General features: G+C 40.8%; 1 long non-coding RNA gene across 1 annotated transcript in view; it reads left to right on the top strand.

Moving 5' to 3' along the window:
* The window catches only part of LOC142070152 (uncharacterized), a 343,262-nt gene that overhangs the window by 253,576 nt on the left and 67,879 nt on the right, over positions 1-21,807 (top strand). The window contains exon 3 of the long non-coding RNA XR_012666130.1: positions 17,569-17,691. This is a non-coding gene — a long non-coding RNA (uncharacterized LOC142070152). The remainder of the gene's footprint in view (positions 1-17,568; positions 17,692-21,807) is intronic.

Raw genomic sequence — 21,807 nt, 5'->3', positions numbered from 1 at the left:
GTAAGAAAGCTTGATAGAGATCAATAACACTTCCCTACTACATGTCTGAATTTCAGAAGAGCAATATTTTCAGCACCTTGGATAGTGCCACTCTGTAAACTTACACTCACTCCTCTATTTTAACTCTCAGGCACCAACCACATACCTCTCTTGTGTTGAAAATGATGATGTACAGCAGAGGTCAGCTAGAGAACCAGCAGTTATGGCAAAAGAGGAAGTTGTATCTACACAGAATTCTTTGAATAGAGAGGACCTGATTCTACTCGCATTTAAATCAGGAGTAACTCTAGTGAAGTTCTTGTAGTTATGTTTATGTGAAACCAGTCTACATGAAGAATCAGCACCACAAGGTTGATTCGTATAGCCAGAAGATTAATCTGATTAGGCACAGGCACTGAGGGAGTGCTTTGGACCCAGCAGACCCCCTTTATAACCTTTTCACAAACACAGCATTTCTTATCAACTTGTCAAAATGTTGCAAAAATTATATTAGCTCCAGATCTTTGTAATAAAGGTCAGAAAGGTCCAGTTCCTCCTGCTCTCTTTTCCAGGCTAAAAATACAGTTTCTATCCAGAGATCACATGTACTGTGGTTTGGTTGGGTGGTTTTTTTGTTTGTTTGTTTTCTTTGTATGTTGACGGAGAAGCCTATATAAAACCAGACATCCACAAAAAAAGCAATACCTGGTTTTATCTTACATATGGGAGCATTTCTGCCTTCTGTAACTTCTTCCAAACACTGTTTGTTTTTAACCTCATTTCCTCGTATGTGTCTACCTTCTGTCAGGCTGCAGCCAGAACTCCTGACAGGTAGAGTCAGGGAACTAATAAAGTTAATATTTCAGCTGTGCTTGTGCCTCAGAATATAATACCATTAAATTGTGTTCAGTATAGGGGGAGTCTTCAATATAAATAGGTTACAAAAAGAAATGTGATTACGTAAGTGGATGGAGAGCTCAATATAAGGTTCTCCACATTGGAAATTTCCTCTGGTTAGAAAGATATAGGGCAAAATTGGATCAATAATAAATGGCTGACTACATTTTCCCATCTGTTATGTGAGTTTATTAATAATCTAACTTCCTCACATTGCCCCCAGCTGGTGTGGCAGAACCAGTGTCCACTGATATCACCAGGGTCTAAACAGGTAGCACAGAGCATAGTAAGTATTTGCCAAAGCTTTCCTCAATACATTCTCATGGGAGTCAGCTGAAAAGAAACCTTCTCAAATCACAGTGCTTCTCTGGGCAATACTGCAAGGGTAGGACCAAATCTTTAACCTGTTGTAAATTGGTGTAACTCCACTGACGTTAAGGGAGTTATGCTTGTTTACACTGGCTGAAGATCTCACCCTAGAATCTTCCATCTGAGAATAATAACAATAAAATAAAGATCTCAAATGGCCGAGTGACTTAGACTATAATAGCTACAAAATATCTATCTGATCAGCGATCAGGTGATTAAGGGTGTCTCAAACTATGTTTAGCAATGGCAGTGTATCGTTCACATTAATTAGATAATGTTTGTGAACTGCCTGGAACATGACATATACTCCAGGCCCAGTTCTGCCATCCTTTCTCATGCTGAGTTGTGCCTGACTGTATGAGTAGTGTAAGTGATTCCAGAGTGATTGATCACAGAGGGCTACATGGTGATATCCCTGTTCACACTGAATAGTACTTTGCACCAAGTCATTCCACTGAAGATGATGTGAATATTTCTGGAGTAAGGTACTATTAGCAGTAAGGTTATCATCATCTGGCCCAGAGTTGCAATGTCTAAGTGTTATTTTCAAAACGAATTTAAGCACTCAAGAGCCTAAATGCCATTGACAGTCAATGGGATTTAGGTTCCTAAGTGATTAAATCCCTTTTGAAGTTTCATCAAAATCGATGTGTTACCACAAAAAGCTTCAGTTTTGATGAATTGGCATTTTCTAATAACAAAATGTTATATTGAAAAATTCCCAAGCAGCTCTAGTCCTGATTCAGGGAAATATCTTTATTCAAGATGGCCCTTAAGCATGTGCTTAAATGACATTAAAGTCACTAGGACTTAAGCATGTGCTTAAATGTCAAGTACCAGCTTAAGTGCTTTCCTGAATCAGGTCCACAGTGAGGCTCTGTATGCATTCAGCTCAGAACTTCCTCATTCTTCTCAATTTAGTTTCCAGTTTCACCCTTATTATCTCAGTTTAGTGTCTTGTATTTAATGCACACTCTAATTTCCTTCTTTTTCAAAACAGCAATTGAAGTTCAATTCTCTGCCCTATGCAGAGGGGCCAGTGCACAGTTTAAGTCTTGCTTATTTCTTCAAAACAGGGCTCAAGATAAGTGGTTCCTCCGTCTTGTATTCACCCTCTGCACAGGGATAAATTGCACCCACTAAAAATTTTGCCAGTGCACATTAATTTCCTTATTCACTTAGGCTCTGTAACTAGCTGGGGTTTTATTTATTTCAAATGGCTTATTTTTTTTTAAAAAAGGTATTTCTCCAGTGATAGCTTGCACTGAAATTACACACACACACACACACACACACACGTCAGATGGTCCTACAGACAAATTCTTTGCTTAATGTGGTTGTGGAGTGGAGCTAGTCAGTGCAGAGGCATTGCGCTCTTGCTGGATTGTATTCCTGTCTCTCTCTCTCATTCTCCCCCCTCTGTCTCTAGCTTTTTTTTCCCCACTGAGAATCTTTTTGTTGATTTGGCTTTTGGGAATCGCGTTAGCATTTTTCTTGATCTGTTTAGTGCTTCTCTGTGGCAGATATCAGAGAGGAGTCTAAATCAATATGCTTAAAGCCTCAGCACTGATAGGGAAATTAGGGCCCGTGGTAAATTGAAAAAAATATTGAGAAATAAAAGAAGAATAAAAAAGGGGAAGCTGATTTCAAATGTTCGTGTTTGTTCCAGTGCTGGCACCTGATTTGTGTTGACAGTGCAGAGCTTGGAGACAGGGGTGGGTGAGAACAGGAGTTAGGCTAGCATTGTACAGATCAGCCATCAGGCATTCGAATGTCGTCAGAAGAGGGTGGTCACCATGGAAGAGCTCACCACTTAGATCTTCATGTGTATGCTGGGTTACAGGTGCAGGCTGATGGCTTTTACAGGTTAGGCAGGAGACGAGACATTCCACCTTTGTGGAGACTGGTACTTAGAGGGCCATTTGTGTGTTCTAACACAAAAATGACTGCTGCCCATGTGGTTTTCTCAATGGTAATTACCTTAGGTGGGAGAATTGGATGCCTATTTTATCTCATCTTGTAATTAGATTGTAAAATCCTCTGGTCAGGGACTTCCTTTTCATTTGTCTGTACAGCACCTAGCACCAGGGGGCCTGATCCTTGACTGGGGCCCTTACATGCTACTGCAATACAATAACAACAATAATTCTACCTTTGGGGTAACATTTTCAAAAGCACGTAAGTTCTAGATTTTAAATGGTATTTAGGCCTCTAAGGTTGTAGACAGCCACCGAGTGAGATTTTCAAAAGCACTTAAGCACCTAACTCCCACTGAAATCATTAAGAGTCAAAAATTAAAAGTTGATATGACTTGTGCTTGGAAGGGCCCAATTGTTTAAAGGTATTAAGGTGCCTAATTCCCATTGACTTTAATAGGAGTTAGATGCCTAAACACCTTTAAAAATCTGGCCCGTACGTGCTTAAAGGTTTGTCTACATAGGGCCATCCAGGAAAATTAATCCAAATTAATTTAAGAAGTGAATTTGATGGATTAGTTAAACCACATTAAACCCATGTGTGAACACCCTCGGTCAAAGTTAATGTGGCTGTAATTCAGTTTAGCTTAATTAATTTCCAAAGTGAATTCAAATAAACTGAATTATGGCCACTTTAATTTAATTTAATTTAATTTAAATCCTCACACAGGATTTTAATGAGGATTAAATAATCCACTTCACATTCACAGTGTTAGTTATCTAAGATTAACTTTCCTAGATTTCAGAGTAGCAGCCGTGTTAGTTTGTATTCGCAAAAAGAAAAGGAGTACTTGTGGCACCTTAGAGACTAACCAATTTATTTGAGCATGAGCTTTTGTGAGCTACAGCTCACTTCATTGGATGCATTGCCCCAGTGTAGACAAACCCTTATGAACTTTTGAATGTGGTGTTTAAACTTCTAACTCATTTATGCTCTTTTGAAAATTTTACCTTTTTTCACGTGGTGAGATATAATAGTCCTCATTACATGAAAAATCTGAGCAATTCTCCTAATATTTAGATCTCCATGTTTCCAAAAATGTTTGGGTGAAAGCCCCCAACTCCCTTCCACCTTACTGTTGGACTTGGTGATTTAATCTCTTCCCAGTGAATGATTTATTTTTTCAGACTTGTTCACAGTAAAATAAAATGTTTTAGGTTCTGTGGGACTTTCCTTGTTGGTATAATTCAGTTGTTCAGTAAAAAATATCTTGGGTCAGACTGTTTACGGTTTACTAGTAAACATACAAGTTACAGGGTTAATGTCACACACATTAACCCTGTAACTAGTTTTCTCCATCTTCTTATCTTATACTTTGACTGAAATCCATCCAGCTTGTTATCTGTGTGTGCAATTACCACAAGCAGATATGCACAGCCAGTTACTGACCAGGACCTGAGCTGTGCTGGGTTCCATCCAACTTCCATGGAAATCGATAGAATTCTTTCCATTTTCTTTATTTGGAAGTGGGATAAGACCCTTAGTTTGTGAGACCTGATGCAATCACAGCTAAAGTGGTATGAGTTCTGTGCTTCATTTGGCATGGTTGGTTCATCTTGCAAAAGAACTCTTTGTGGACAGCAGTAGGCATGACATGAAGTTCCAGCTTCTGTCATCAGGGGGTTATCTGTCCGTCTGCTACCTGGGCATGTCTATAGAGTATTGCACCATGATACAATATTAGGATGTCTTGCTTTCTGAGGGCTATCAAGAGCTCTTGTGGGTGAATACAAGGGCAGGATTTTAATGAATTCAACTAATTATTATTTCCCCTGACTTTTAAAGTCCCTGATCTCTCCCTGTAAACCCTTCAGGGTAAGACGGTCTTTCTCAATGTGCATGTACAGTGGTCAGCAGAATGGGGCTCTGATCTTGTCTGCGGTCTCTAGTTGTTACTGTAATATGAATAAATACATAAATAATGCATAGATGGTACATGAGCCCTTGTGTGAGCCACTGAACTCGGGGTCATTTTCAGCCACTAAGATCAAACGGTCAGCGGAGTAGACTCCTGATGGAGGTGGATGAATTACCATCTCTGCAGAGATTCAGCAGCAGGCTGGATTAGATATTAGTGGGAAGGTATGCTGTTGGATGTAGTTCTGCAGAACACTGGTGGTAGGCGGCAACGGTCTGGACCACCTTGGTTGTATTTCCTGCCCCTGTTGTCTGTGATTTGATGAACTTGTATCATTAATGTTCTAGTTATAGGCAAGTCTGTCAGATGCTGAAAGGCAAACTCCTGAAAGAGGGCTCTGTGCTGGCCTAGCCACTAATGCAATAGTGAATGTGCTTGCACAGTAAGGAAACCTATTAAATATTTAAACCTTGTCCTTCCCTCAAATGCAGAGCAGCAAACATGATTTTCCATGGAATTTAACATTAAAACTCTGGCAATTTGTACAGCTGTGCATATAAATGGTTTGCACATAATCTCCAGAGGCGAAGGTCATTGTGCCTAGTACATTTCAAAACTGTAAGTTACATAGCAACATCCTTCCCATTTCTGTTTCCATGTTATTTATTGAAAGGGGTTTAACAAAACTTGGGATGAAACAGCATCAGTTTTTGGATGGCAGATGAATGGAAGTTGATTGTAATTTTTCCCCCTTAATCACTTAATGTTTGTCTTTTCATAGAACGAAAAACATAATAATCTAGCAGCAATGGGGAAGGGGTTGTAGAGAACTTTTCCAACCACGGAAATCAGAATAGCCAACTGCCTGCTTTCACTTAATGCAATTTGTTCCATAACTGATCTTTAGAGCCCTGCTTCATTACCTTGTACAAACTTAAACCTGTTTTAGAAGAAGAAAAAAAATTCTTATTTGTAATCAGAATTACCCAATTACACACCATTCATGAAAATAACATGCATATTTAGCTTCAACAGATGAAAGCTGACATTTTGTTTTACCCGCACAGATATATTTCTCCAAATAATGAATATTTTGTCTTTGCAACCAAAAACATGTGACTTAGGCTTTGTCTACATCGGAATGACAACAGCTTGTTGGGGGTGCAAGTTTTTTGTTGGTGGGAGAGCTCTCTCCTGCCTGGCTACATTGCGCACCTTTTAGTAGCATGGCTACAGTGGCACAGCTGTGTCACTAAAAGGTGCATAGTGTAGACATAGCCTTAAATCCAGGTTTTCCTCTCATTCATTTGACATTCACACCTCAGAAATACCACTGACTTCAATGGAAATTCTCTGGGCCACCACTTCATCGTGCACAAGTCATCACAGGCAAAGAAGATGCCATGTAGTTCAGTGGATAGGGAACTGGAAGGAGGCTGAGAAGACTACATTCTATTTCTGGATCTGCTACTGACCTGCTCTGTGACGTCGGGCAAGTCACTTTCCCACTCCATGCCTCTGATTCTCCTCCCACCCATTGTCTATTTAAACTGAAACTCTTCATGCCAGGGACTCTCTCTTACTATGTCTGTATAGTGTCTAGCACAACGGGTGCTCTAGGTGCTACCGTAATACAAATAACAATAATTTGGCCCTGTTAATTTATGCCCTCAATCTAATTTTGGTTGTATTGCAAGTATAAATTATTTATTGAAAGGTACCAATTTTTTTTAATTGTTAAACTTTTCACATCCATTTTTGATAAAACTAATATTTACCTCTTTCAGTTTAGCATATTTTATCTTGTTATATTTGTTTGGTAGAAGTATGCTGATGGGCTCATTGATCATTCAGATGTCTCCTGCTGTGGGAACTGCTTGTATTTGCTGGCTCTCCCACCCCACTTATTAATTGAGGAGCTATTCAATTATAGGTAATATTCTTTTATTGCTAATAAGATCTTCTGGTATCAACAACATCCCCGATTCTGAAATGAAATTTGTAGGGTTTGGCTCAGATGTAATTTAAAACTGCTTGGCGTAAAGCCTTCAAAAATTATCCCTAAAACATAGGTACTTGAATCAAGACCAGCTTCAGAGACATGCAAAGAAAATCAATAAAATTCTGATCAAAGTTATCTTCTCATTCATGCATTCTCACTTTGTGATAGTTTCAATAGGGGCTTTCAGACTGGGAAAACCTTGCAAATGTATCAGGCTAAAAAAATGTTGTCGTTAATCAGAATAATCTAAAAAATATAGTTAACGTTAGTTTATCATCTAATTTGCCAAGATTAGTCTCTTTGTGTGTGTGTCTGTATCAGTTCTCAAGCTTATCTTGAGTTCTGGTTATTAACTTGTGAAAGATATTGGAAAGCAGCCTTTTTCCCCAAATAAATGTTGAGTTTCTTATTATTTATTTTTACTACAGAAGCACCTTGAGGCCACAACATAGACTGAGACTCCATTGTACTAGGCACATACACCTAGTCAGTCACTACCCTGAAGAGCATAGAAAAGAAAGGTGAAATGAGGGTGGACTGAAGAAAGTATTATTATGCCCCTCTTACAGATGGGGAATTGAGAGAGAAATTACATGACTTGTCTGAGCTCACACAGGAAGTCTGTAGCAGAAGCAAGGAACTTTGATCTCATTACTTTTTTTCTTCTTTTCTTAACAATTTTTGGTGATTTTCTTTTGTTCTATTGTTAATTCTTCTGAGCAAACTGGCTAACAATGCAGCTGGAACAAAAAATGTTACAGTAAACCAAATGCACAGGGCCTGATTCCCTGCTCACTTACACCCGTGTAAATCAGGAGTAACGTCAATGATGTACTGGTGTAAATTGCTTTGGGGATTTGCTACCAACCTGAACCATATACCAGGCTAGTCAAAAAGGTTGAAAACGTTTTCAGTCAGTCTCAGCCAAGTTTGGAGCCTATGTCAGCTGAATGTCAAGTAATCATGGGCTGATTTTACGGGGTTAGATCCTCAGCTGGTGTAAGTTGGTGTAGCTACCTTAAGATGACAATCTTGCCTGTGGTTTCCACTGAAAAAAGGTATGTGGAAGAAACAGCCCAACTCAGAGAGATTGGGGTGGTGGGAGCCCTACTGGAAATGAACCAAAATATTTTTTTACTGTCCATCTGTGTACTTCAGCAGCTGTGTTTCATGCAACTTTACCAGTCACTAGGTGTTGGGACAGGGACAAATGCCCAGATCCTTAAAATTATTTAGGTCCTTAACTCCCATAGATCACAATGCAAGTTAGACACCTAAATACTTCTGAGAATTTGGGCCAAGCCTATAAAGGACCGGGGGAGAGAGGTGGTGAGAGAGTATGGGAGGGAGCGGGAATCACTCTTACAATTGTAACAAATGGGTGTGTGCTGTTGTTTCAAGTGGGTGTGTGTTCATGTTTGTGTGCATGCATGCACGTGTGTGTGCATATCTGTGTTTGTGCACACATGCATGTGCAAATGTGTGCGTGTTCACTCCTGTTTGTGTCTATGTTTCTGGTTCCACTATGAATTCATGTGCTGCCATTTTCTTTTTCTCATTACAGACTCTGGCACAAAGATGTTGTATCAGAATTTTAATGCTTTAATGTATCCCCTGAAATATACTAGTGTACTTTACTATTCTGACCTTTCGTCATTTCATATTTTGATTGGGGTGGCTAGTCTGCCCAGTCTCTGCAGCTCACTGAGGCTGTAAAACAGTGGAATGGATGGAATGGCTAAAGCTAGTCACAATACAGAATACTGAAAAGGTCAGTGTAGCCCCATCTCCCCCGCTATAACTCACTGAGCATACAGGACCTTAAATATTTGATACAGCAGTTTTGTGACAAAGGCCTTTGACAAAAATAGGAAGCAGCATGAGCATCAATCCATTCACAGTGCAAAGTTAATCAACAGGTTAGGAATGAGAAAGGGCAGAAACCTATTCTCTTCATAGGGGTTGGCTACGCTTTGTTTTGTGCCCTCTCCCACCTGTAAAAGTATTTGTCAAATTCTCCACCAGTGTATGACCATCGTTGTTTATACTGCAGTAGCCCCTCTGAGCTCTAGTCATGGACCAGGACCCCATTGTGCTAGGTGCTGAGCAGATATGTAGTAAGAGACAGGCCCTGTCCTGAAGTAAACAGACAAAGCGAGGATTATTATCCCCCTTTTACAGATGAGGAAACAGAGGCACAGAACGAGTAAGTGAATTGTTCAGGGTCACACAGGTTGTCTGTACCAGAACTGAGAACTAAACCTTGATCTCATGAGCCCCAGTGCAGCATCTTAACTATATAACCAACCTTCCTATCTAGGAATTAATTTTGTTCTGTCTACAAGGTGATAATATCAAAGGAGAAGGGAGCTTATTCATGTCCTTTGAAGCTGTACCTTCTCCTGCACAGCCCTCTGTGCATGGTTTATCTTCCCTGAGTGGTTCCAGTGGTCTCTATCTCTAATCACAAGAAAGGTATATGCAAAACAATTAAAATCTATTTGATTGATTCCTTCCCCTGTTTCCAGTCACCTCCCTCCATTCTTCCCCTTTCTGGTTGGCAACCTGCAGACTCACTGACCTTATCTGAGCACCTGAGTGCTTATTTATATCCTAAATTCAGACGTGGAAAAGACTATTAGTCTTTTACAGCTGCTCCCCATTCAGTCTGCACTCCAGCAAATCTTTGGCATTTGCCACCACTCAGTGTGCTTTTCTCCCCATATCTCCAGCCTTGTATCTTATCAGCACACACCTATGTACAGAAGGCCTGATCCTGCAGGATACTGAACACACTTCTTTCTTATGGGCTATATTTTAAGAGGTGCTAAATATCCGCAACTCCCATTAGCTTCACTGGGAGCAGATGGTGCTTTTTACTTCTTGCAGTTGCTCGGGCTGTTACAGGATTAGGGAAGGTGTTATACCAATAAAATAAAAACCTGCAGGATCTTATTAAAGGGAATAAGGCAAAATACCACATTTGTTGTGAATTCAGAAAGAATCACAGTAAGCAGTTAGTTATAGCTATAACATTCCATTCAATCTCATATTTATACACACACACACACACAGGTTCTGCAAGGTTATCATAGTTACCAGCCTTAGAGTTGCTTGTGCCAAGCCACTGGCCAGGTGATCTGGACACGAGGAGGGAGCAGGGCCTTGTCAGATGCTCATCTGATGCTCCTGGAAGTTGGTTTGCAGAATCAGACCCCAAAGTTCTCAGTTTCTAGAGTCCATTTTTGTAGGAATTTCTTCCTATGCCAGTCTATGGGAATTGCTTCATCATGCTGTTGCTGAATCAATCAGCAGATGGTACATTCCTGACGGCTCCGTGCTGCCAGATGTTATCTTGTTCTTCGGTTCTCCCATCCTTGAGGCTGTTGGGTGGATTCCAGTCTGCCCTCTAGAGGTCCTCTGGTTGTTTCCACTTGACGCCTTCTTCAGCCATTGGACACTGGATTCTTAGGCTGGCACCTCCCTGATCATTCGTTTATTATCCACACCAAGCATCCATCCACATACATCCTCTATCTCTATTTTAATCACAATTGTTAACAAAGCGAGATAAATACAACAAAAGGGCAGGGAGTCTCTGGGTGCTGTTTCTGTTGTTACAAAGTATTGCTTTGAGTCTCTCTGTGTGTGAGTAGTTGTTGTTACAAAGTATTGCTTTGAGAACAGACTCTGTCTTAGGATGTACTAACACAATTAGCAGCCAAAACCCAAGAGACCTCCCTCTTAATTAGTAATACCCTGGAATTTAAACTATGGGGAATCAAATTCATTTGTGATTTTAATACAGAACTTCTTTAATATGATCCAACAAAGGGACAGGACTTAGCCCAGCCTTGAATGTGGAACTGTTGTTACCAGGGCCATGTATGACTAGAATAATAAGACATCAAACTTAATGAGAAGAGCCTGAATATTTTGTCAGATCATGGAATGGCTAAAAAGAGAGATTTACAATAGTTTCTCCAGTCTACTTAATCACAGAGGTTGATCCAGGTGCAACGCTTGTTGTTTAATGCTTAAAATTAATTATACATGTCAGAGTAACTTTCTTGGTCTCCTCAAGGGCTCCCCGTTAGATCTCAGGCATCCTGGCATCACTTTTCTGTGTTTCGGGGGGTGAGGCGGGGGGCGTGCAGACTAGGTTTAGGTTTGCATTCCCCTTGCATGCTGTGCTTATCCCAGCAGGTCTGACCTTAGTCTAGCACCTGCTGTTCTCCCAGAGTTCTCTCACTCTCCCCCAGGGGCTATGAGGGTGTTACCAGCTTTCACAAAGCACAGTACATTTATTTAGGACACATGCATTACAGAGAATACCTATCAGAAAAATGAACCGTCTCCATGCATACTAAGCTAACCAGCTGTCATTCACCTTCCCCATGGAGACCCTGGTAGGTTCCCAAAGTCCTTCAAATCCTCTTAGTTACAGTTTCATGTCAATTCAAGGATCAGAGGGGGGCCTCTGGGTCAATTCAGGCTCCCGTTTTATACCAAAAGACCATTCTTTGTTTATTAGTCTCTTGAACCCGCAATGAGCCACTTTGTACAATTCTCCCCCAGGGGCATACTTCTCTGGAGTTGACTTACTTGTCCCAGGATTTGCAGTAATAACCCACCCGCCACTGATTTTAGTTCCTGGAGGAAGTTTGGTAACCCTCCACCATGGAGCTAGAATACAATCCCTTGCTCCTAAAGATGTAGATAACATTTATAGAGACAAAAGTTTATGACTATTCCCTGTGCTCATAGCATCTGGCACATCTATTTTAAAGTTCCCATACTTCTAAGGGCTCACATGTGCCACAATACACATGGGCAGACACACACGTGCGTCTAGATAGACAGATGCTGCTGATGATAAATATAGGCTGAAAGAAGGGTGGCTGGATAAAGATGAAGGAATCTATAGACAGGCTTCCAAAATGAGATTTTTGCAACCTGTTGTGTAACTGGAGCTAGATCTGATTAGAATTCTGCAGTGGGGAATTTATTATTTTCCAAATTGAGTTGGTTATTTAAAATTCATATGCAGAGAGTGAGTTTAGCTTAGAGCGCTCTCAGCGTATGCTCAATGTCCCCAGACATTTGATGGCGTCGTCATCAGCCAAGGGAGAGCTGGTAGCCTGCCGTCGGAATAAATCAATGGCCATTCACCAAGGTTATGTGACATAGTCTGAAGTTGACCACAGCTGCATCGCAGGTCATTAGAAAAACCCCATTTAAAGAGACTGGCCACACAGCTGCCCTGTCCTGTTTAAAACTGGTTCAGAGATGACCACAGGTGCCTTGGCCGATCAAAACCTGGTGGACAGATGGTCGGGTCAGTGACGAGAGAGTGATTAATGACTGTCCTCACTGACCACTCGTTCCGCCAAGTGGATTCCACCATCCTGTCCTGTGGTGGCATAAATGACTATACAGGGCATCTAGAAGACAGGTGAGCTGGTAGGTGGTTGAAGAGGTCTGTGTACAAAGGCAGGTCACTGTTCTCATGCAGCTTGGCCAGCAGCATGACAAAGGCCTTCTCACAGCAAATATCGGGTGGTGCTATATTACTAAGTTTTGGTAGCCATCGCAACGGAGTTGCACATAAAGTCCCAGTAACTATAGGCATAGCTTTGTTAGGCTCAGTTTCGACCAGCCTCGTGTGAGATGAGCGACACCCGGCGGGTGCACAGTGCTCTCTGCTATTGAATAGCAGAAGGCAAGGGCTGATGTTCTAAGCGTCTGGGCGCTCACACCCTACATGGAACGGACCAATTTTCTGAGCTGGTTGTTCCAAGTGCTGACTTTGGTTGCCCTCTTCTTCAAGTGGTTGTAGTACGATAATGACCTATCCAGTGTCACACTGATGTAAACCTTGGAGCGGAAATGCAGTATTGTAACACAGCAACAGCACACACTGGGTGAAATCAACTTCTGAGCGGATGGCCTTGTATAAGGCCTATGCACCACATTAGGCCCATTTAAGCCCTGATTTGAGTGGTGTCCACGTAGCTGAGAGCAGATTTTAAGAGTGAGAAGTATCTCGATTTCTTTTTGTCCTTTGGGCTGAAAGTTATAAGGATTTAAAACTGGAAGGGGTCTCTTGCATGCTATGGTTCTGGTGGCTGTGAAATGTCACTCCCTCCGGTGGAGGAAACAAGACCTCTGCTGATCAAATGCTTCAGGATCTTAAAGAGCTGGTAACTGTCTCAGATTCGCTAAAATCCAGCACTCATGACATATTTAAACAGCGGCTATAGACTGTTTCCCCCTCTCGGGATCTTATGAGTGAATTTTTTTAATTTTCAGCAAAACCTTTACAGTTCACCTTTAAATCCAATTTTCTCTTGAGCGCGTCAGGTGAAAGAGTCTCAATAACGTCCCATGGGAGATTATTCCACTAACTGTGTGAACTCACTCTCTAGACGCTTTCCATACCGCCCCTCGCTCCAATAGCTAGCATGACTTTTTTCCTTTTCTAGCTTCAAACTGTTACTTTTTGTATGCTATATGCACATATAGCCTATTAATTGTATAAAATATGCTTATTCACAGATACTTAGATGTACATATCACTTGAGTCTGCTAACCTGTATGGGAAAGTCCCCTGAAATTTAATAATGAATGGGGGCCTTTTTTATTTTGCCTTTTAGAACCATCCTATAGAATCTCATACTATATTCTATCCCTTGCTATCAGTGGCTATAAGATGGTTTTAAAAAGCCCTTTAGAAAGGATCTCATTCATAAATAAAGTCTATGAAAGAGATTGTCAGCTGGTGTGAATTGATATAGCTTTATTGACGCTACACCAGTTTACACCAGCTGATAATGTGACCCTATAGCTTTTTTAGAATGATTTCTAAAGAAATCTCTTATATTACTATTGGACCCTATTGATTGCTTATAAGAGATTAAGGGATACCATCACATAAAGGTGCTGTCAGTCCCCCACATTGATGGTGAAAATTCACACCAATCCACACATACTATACATATTTTGTCTCGTAATAAATACACACAGATAGACATGTTGTGTCCTACATGCAGAACTTACTTATGATTGAGGCAGTGACTGGAGGGAGAATGGATGGAAAGCTTACCAATGTAATTCAGCAGTAGTACCCCCTGGGAAGAGAAACAATGGATATTCATGCTGCTGGTTGGTTGACACGTAAATGTTTTGCTTACTTTAGCAGTCTATGTTTTCCTACTGTCTGCCAGTGGAAACTGGGGAGCTTATATTAATCCTCCCATCTCAGCACCATCAGCACTCATCTCCAGATTTCCTGGCCCCAAAATAGAGGTGAATCGAAGTGAATCTAGAATGAGTTTAAATTGGTGTAATTTATACTTTCTTCCAGACACCAAAATGTGCATGTTATACCCATTGGATTCTCTCTGAAGCACCTTAGATTCCCATAGGCTCAACCAAGCTCTTAAGCGTGTGCACAATTTTAAGCATATAACCTCACCTTGACTCAGCAAAGCACTAGCATGTGCTTAAGTCTCTCTCTATTCAATAGGATTTAAATATATGCTAAAAATTAAACATGGGTGCAATTTTGAGACGCACCCAAGAGACTTTGTCTCTGAAGTTCCCAAGGGTACATTTACACAGCCTACGAAAGCGACCCTTCCAGCTTGATTTGATAAACCTGGGCCAGCAAGGCTCATGCTAGTGCTCTAACAATGGCTGCCTGGACTGTGCTTTGAAGTTGCAGCTTGGGCTCTGAAGCCTAAGGAGACCCCAAGTCTCTTTCGAAAATGGGACCTAGGTTTCTGAAGCCCAGATCCTCAAAGGTATTCCTGACTTCCAGTGATTTCAGTGTAAGTTAAGTGTCTAAGTCCCTGTGAGGATCTGGGCCCTAAGTCACTTAGGCACTTTTGCAAATTTTATGCCAGGTGTGCAAATGTTTTGCTGCATTGGGTGGAGATTACTCACATGCTTAAAAATATGAGTATCCCTACATCCTTCGCTGAATCAGAGTTTTTTGAAATGTAATGTGCCCCTTCCTGCCTCCAGCTGTTCATTTCTGAAATCAATGGAGCAGAGCCCATTGATACCAGCAGGGGATCTGGCCCAACTATTGACTTTACTGGCAGTTATTCAGATCTTGGGGATTCGAGGAGGAGGGAGAGAATCAGATCCAGGGAGTATAATACACACGACTTTCTTCAGCCCCTTCTGCTCATTCCCTGTACCTGCACCAACGGGCTCCACAAGGGCAGGAGTCAGTGCTGAATTTACCAGTTTATTTGGAATCCGTGCCTGCCAAGTCCCTTTCCCACCTAAGCAAACTCTCCCAGTCCATGCTTTGCTGGTTGATTTCAGATGCCGGTCTATTTATCTATTTCTCTCTCTCTCTTTTTTCCCCCCCGCAAAGGCAGAAGATGTTCAGAGCAACAAGAAAAGGGAAGAGAGGTATGAAAAGATTAGTTTGATCAAAGGAATCTCATGTCACACCAGAAGATTGATTTTCCTCTTTTCCCAGACTGCCATTCCCCATCTCTCTTTGCTGGTTGTGAGGCTATAGCTTCCCTATCTCTCACCATGCTCTGTGTGTATGTCTTTTGATTATGACTTGTCTTCTTTTAATATCATCTAAACAAGGCACTGTCATGTTCCTTCTGCTTGCTCTCTCTCTCTCTCTGACCTATTCCTTCGGTGATGGGTACTGGAGAGATGCTCAATTGTCACGCTCCCCTAGCAGGCAGGAGTCTCTCTCTGTTCCTCTGCATTGTTTAGAGAGAAGCTATTAGAAAGAAGCACATTCTTAACATTTAAAGACAAATGGATACTAAGCTGGATGTCTCGTTTGTTTACACCAGCACTGAATCTTAACATATGATTATTCCATGCTGTGCCACAGAATGCATGCTGGGAATTTGATGGACTGGGGAGAGGCATAAAGCAATAATATTTTAACACTTGGTATCAGATCACCTTTTGTTTAATGGGGATAAAGAAACAATCCAATTTTCGTAATGCCAGTTCACCACGTATGTCTAAATTAAATGGGAACTGGAGATGAGAGGCTGGCAGACAATGTTGCCTACCAGCAAGAAAACAGCTCTTAATCCCATAAATCACTAAGGGAAATTGCTAAGGATATATCTCAGACAATTAAGACAATTTAGGCCTGACAGTTGGGGAAAAGCTTAGTAATAAATTTCAAAGTGGAGCTTTACGATTCTGTTGGATTCAGGCACACAGCTCCCCTCTTTAAAAGCCTGGATTTGAATGTCTATGACTTCACAGGGCCTCCTCTCCAGGCCTGGCACAAGCAGAGCTGCAGTTCCTTGGAAGTTAATAGAGACGCACTTGCTTACACAATAGCGGAATTTGATGCATGTTCAAATGCATAGAATGGTTTGACCCTCCTCCCCTCCACCCGTCCAGTTCCTAGCACATGCTGTGATTCTCTCTCTCTTTCTCTGCTTGTATGCCTTCAGACAGTAGTTAAGGCCTCAGTCCCAGAGCAGGTTTGGGACCTAAAGCCTCTGTCCTTCCAAGACTTATGCCCATTCACTTCAGTGAGACTGATCACACTATGCCAAGTTAAGCATGTATATAAGGTGATCAAGGTGATAAGTCATTACCGGACTGGGATGGATGATGTGATGTGCATTGCTGTTCTCTACTGGATGGAATGTCTGAGCTTCCCTAGAATAGGGGATTACCCCACCTGAAACTATACACAGTACCCAGTTCGACTACAGATAGCAGAGATTCATTTAGCTCAAGCAGTGGTGCTGCCCTGTATTCTGGAAGCTGAGGACCCAGGGTTCTATTTGCAGAGGCTTAATTTTGCTTGCAACTATGGTGTCCCATTCTTCTAGCCATATGTACACTATATCAGTGGTTCTCAACCAGGGGAATGCAGAGATCTTCCAGGGGGTACATCAACTTCTCTAGATATTTGCCTAGTTTTGCAACAGCGTTACATAAAAAGCAGTAGCGGAGTCAGTACAAATTAAAATTTCATACAGACAATGACTTGTTTATATTGCTCTATACACACCATACACTGAAGTGTAAGTACAATATTTATATTCCAGTTGATTTATTTTATAAAGATATAGTAAAAATTAGAGTAAGCATTTTTTCAGTAATAGTGTGGCTGCGACACTTTTTGTAGTTTTATGTCCGATTTTGTAAGCAAGTACTTTTTAAGGAAGGTGAAACTTGGGGGTACACAAGACAAATCAGACTCCTGAAAGGGGTATAGTAGTCTGGAAAGATTGAGAGCCACTGTGTTATATGTCCTGGGCTCAGGGAAGGGTCAGCACTGCTATTCCGGCTGTAGAGGTAAAGAGATCTCCTCTGGAGGAGCTAACACAGTATCCTCGTCTCCTCCTGCCACTAGAAAATAAAGCATAAATAAATAATAATAAAATAAATCCCTAAGAAGTCAGGTACTAATCCATGTTTTCTAATACTGGCTGCGACTCGCTTCAGTCATCTTCTTGGCTTTTTACAGGTTACGCCTCCAGCTCACCAGCTGCTCCCATGACTGTTTCGGAAGGCTCAGCACAGTTGTAAGCCGACCCTAGAATTCAGCTCCCAACACCACCAATATCAGACATTTTGGCATGAACATCAGGTGGGTCAGCAGAGTGGAACATTTTCTATTTTCATGGTGCATTAAGCTACACTTTTCTGCTTTCTGGGGCTGTAAAGGATGTTACTGTTTGCCCCCTTTTTAATCTTCTTCTAAAACTTAGTAGCTCTCATCTTTCAAGAAAAGACCATTCTAGACCATTGTACACCTTATGAAAAAGTTGTATTGAATTTAACAAGGATTGAGAACCTTTTTTTTTTTTCTGAAAGGGCTCTGATACCCCACTGATTGGCACTGTGTGGAAAGAAAGAATTTTTTTAAACAACCAGTGCAAGAGAATACTATAGCAGGGATTTCATTTTGATTAAATACTGTATGTTGGTTTAAATATTCTCGAGAAGAGATCACAGTCTCTATTGAATGTTACAGGATTTTAGGGTAATTTCTGTGGAGCTCTGTGAAATTTCTTTTGAACCCAAATTTATATTTTTGATATGGTTGAAATCCCCAACCCTCCAGACAATTCAGGATTAATAGATGCACGGATTTTAAGGCCAGGAGGGACCATTATGATCATCTAGTCTGACCTCTGGCATAACCTAGTGATTCCTTCATCTAGCCTCTACATTGTGATTGAGCCAGCATATTGTTTAGTAAGGCACGCAATCTTGATTTAAAGACTCCAAGTCATCCCTTGGTAATCTGTTCTACTGATTAATTACCATCAATGTTAAAAATGTACATCTTATTTCCGGTTTGAATTTTACTGACTTCACCTGCTAGCCGTTGGATCTTGTTATGCTTTTTTTTGCTGTGGTATATCTCCAATACTTTAGCTAGTTCCCAGAATACACAGAGTTATAGCAGTGTGTGTGTGTACACAGGGGTGCACTACCAGGAACCATCCCCCCTCACATAAGGAAGCAAAACAACCCGCCTGGCACATTGCTAGTATAGTGTATGGAACAACATTCTTTTACAGAATGCTGGCGGAGGGAAAACCAGAAAGACTGGCCAGGGAAGGGCTAAAGTGGGAAGGCCACATGCTGACTGACTGGGGATGGATCTCAGAACATGGTTATTTGAACAGCTAGACGGGATTAACTAGTTGAAAAAGTCAGAATGTAACTGATGATAATTGATGGCTAATTAATCTCATCAGTTGGTAAGTGGCCAACAGGTGCGATGAGCTGCATAAAAGAGAGACTGAAATGGCAACTAGGGAAAGAGATTTTCTTGAGGGCATGGGTTGTGGGAAGATACCTGGTACCACCCCCCCCCCCTTTTTTTTCGAACAAGCCCTAGGTATAAAATGGTCTTATTATATCTACATTTACGTCTCTCAGTGGGGATGATGGGCACAAAGAAAAGTGATTTATGAGGATCAGTTTTGTAGATGTTGCTGGGGTGATTAAAGCAGGGCTGACCAGCAAGCCATTTGAAGCCCTCTTTGTCCTGACTCTCATTCATCTTCCATCAGCTAAAGCTTAATTTACATCTTCCTTGATTCACCATTCTCCCCACAACCCAAATAGAAAATCATCAGAGCCATTTGCTAACTGCCTTTGCAATATGCTCCACAGCTTGAACACCTCAAGTGTAACAGATGAATTTTTAATCTGTGAAAGCAAACACTCTACATATCAACACAGTTTGCATTATCCAAGAGCATGGTACAGATGGGGATTTCTTTCTTTTCTTTTTCTTTTTCTTTCTTTTTTTTTTGGTCTGGGCTGCTAGGTAATAAACAGGCTTTTTTTTTTATTTTTTAAAGAAAAGGGTGAGATCAGATTGTATAGCTGATTTCAACAGATTGATTTTATCAGCCCTCCACAGAGCTTTGATAGCTCTCTGAGTGGCTGCACTATAGGGAACATTGCAAAGAGATTGAGCAGCAACCGTTTGGTTTCTCAGTGCAATCAAGCAAAGGCTCTGAATGTTCTGGTATAAAAACCCAATAGATGCAAACATGAAAACCTTTGTTAAATTGTTTGCTGCAAAGATTACAGAAGTTCAAAGAATAACTTTCTTAAATTGCCCTTTTTTTTTGTTTTCCCACAACAAACTAAGAACAAAATGAAATAGCAGAAGCAGAGTCTTCTGTGATGCAAATGTCACAGTCAGAAGCTAAAAATGAATAAACAGTCTTTGTTAAAAGTGCCTTTTTGCTGCTTTGCTTCAACTTGCCATGAAAAACAATATAATGTATAGCTATATTTCATAATTGAGGCTCTCAAAGTGCTTTACAAAGTAGGGAAAGTATTGGGAGCCTCATTTACAGATGGAGAAACTAAGGCACAGAGATCCCATAACTACTTGCTGCCAGAGTTTGTCACCTTCCTTTGGAACAACTGATTCTGTCTGCTGTAGGAAATGTGGCTAGTTGGACCATTGCTCTGATCCAGTCTTGTGATATAGAATCATAGGGTTAGATGGGACTACAAGGGTCATCTAGTCCAACCCTCTGCCAAGATACAGGATTTGTTGTGTCTAAACCATCCAAGACAGATGGCTATACAGCTTCCTTTTGAAAACCTACAGCAAAGGAGCTTCTGAGTTCCTCAATATGAACTGTCATGCCTAGATCAGATTGGGAAAGAACCCAATAGTCTTGACCAGTGCACATCACTAATCAGCATTACCTCCTGCATAAAACATACGTTTGAGATCATATTGAGCTTTCATGCATTAGTTGTGCATATCACAGGCCTTCTCTATACACAGACTTGTGCCACTTTAACTAAAGGTATGTATTTAAGTTCATTTTGTTAAGCCAATGCAAAACCCTATGAAGACCATCTTCTTTCTATTTAAGAGTAGACTGTGTCAGTTTAGCTTAAATTGATTCCTTGCAGATGTAATCTAAACTGAAGTAAGTCCTTTGTACAATGAAATCTACACTAGTTTAACTAAACAGGTTTATGTTAAATCAGTGAGTGAAACACCCTTAGTCCCTAAGCCTGCAAGATTGACATCCCCTATAATGCAAACATTTACCCTGGATCACCTGAGTAACATTTGACTATGCTGCCATTGTGCGGATTGCAATCTTGGTACCTCCATTGCACTCCTGCAAATTAGACATTTCACTTACGGCTGCTGATCTGGGTTGGCCAGGGATGTCACTAAGTCTCTTCTGAACTTTAAAACACACGGTCATTTTGTGGTCTGGGAGATTATGACAACTATATCCACTTTAAGCCTTGGTCTCCAGTTGTCTACAGATTACTCTTTTGGTTTTTACTAGGCTATTGTTTTTCAACTGATTTTGCTCAGATAGGACCATGAGGTCCTTATATGTATATGGATAGATGAATATTGGCCTGTGGTGATCTCCCAGTTCATCACTATGGAAGCCATGGTAATGTCAAAACAAGACACATGCTTGCAGATCTCTGAATGAATTGGGCAGGAAGATGATTCTCTTCTCTTCCCTGGTTGGACTGAAGAGCTCATATACCATGATGATGGGCATTATATGAGTACATGAATAAAATACAATATTGAGCTTCTTATAATGTACCCATCATACTGGTATCTGAGCACCTGAGAAAGCTTGTATAGAGAAGAGGCAGTTTCTGATTATGTAATAATCTCCAGCTAAGGAATCACAGACAAATGTTGGTTAAATTGGGTTTTCAATAAACATTTGATTTGGGATTATATTCCAGAGGGTGGCAGGGGCCCTTTCATTATGTTTAAAATGAGTTCAGAAGTAAACTGACAGGATAATTTAAACTGGAAGTCTCTCCTTTAAATAGTTTTCCATTCATTATTAAAAGTGTATGGAAAAGCCCTGTAGAACTGAATAGCTACAAAACCACTAGAACGCCCCAGAAATTAAACAGTCTTCTATAGGAATTACTCTGCAAACCTACAGAATTTAATAGAGAAGGAGATCCTTTCTATAAAATTTTTACACCAGCTCACAAAGTGTAATAGAGAATGATACCTCCTGTTGTAGAACTCTTTATGGTTTTTGCATTCCATGGAAAGGTTATCTTTCTCTATTAAATTCTATAGCATTTGTCCACGAAGAGAACATTTATATCGGAGCTTTGCTTTCTAAGGATTCAAAAGTATTCTCACTATCTGGCTAGCAGTGTGGGAGACATGGGTTCAAGTTCTTGATCTGTCTGATTCAGAGCAGAGTTTGTT

This window comes from Caretta caretta, chromosome 26 (genome assembly GCF_965140235.1).
Source record: "Caretta caretta isolate rCarCar2 chromosome 26, rCarCar1.hap1, whole genome shotgun sequence".
Taxonomy (NCBI): Eukaryota; Metazoa; Chordata; order Testudines; family Cheloniidae; genus Caretta; species Caretta caretta.
This window is presented reverse-complemented; position numbering and strand designations above follow the sequence as displayed.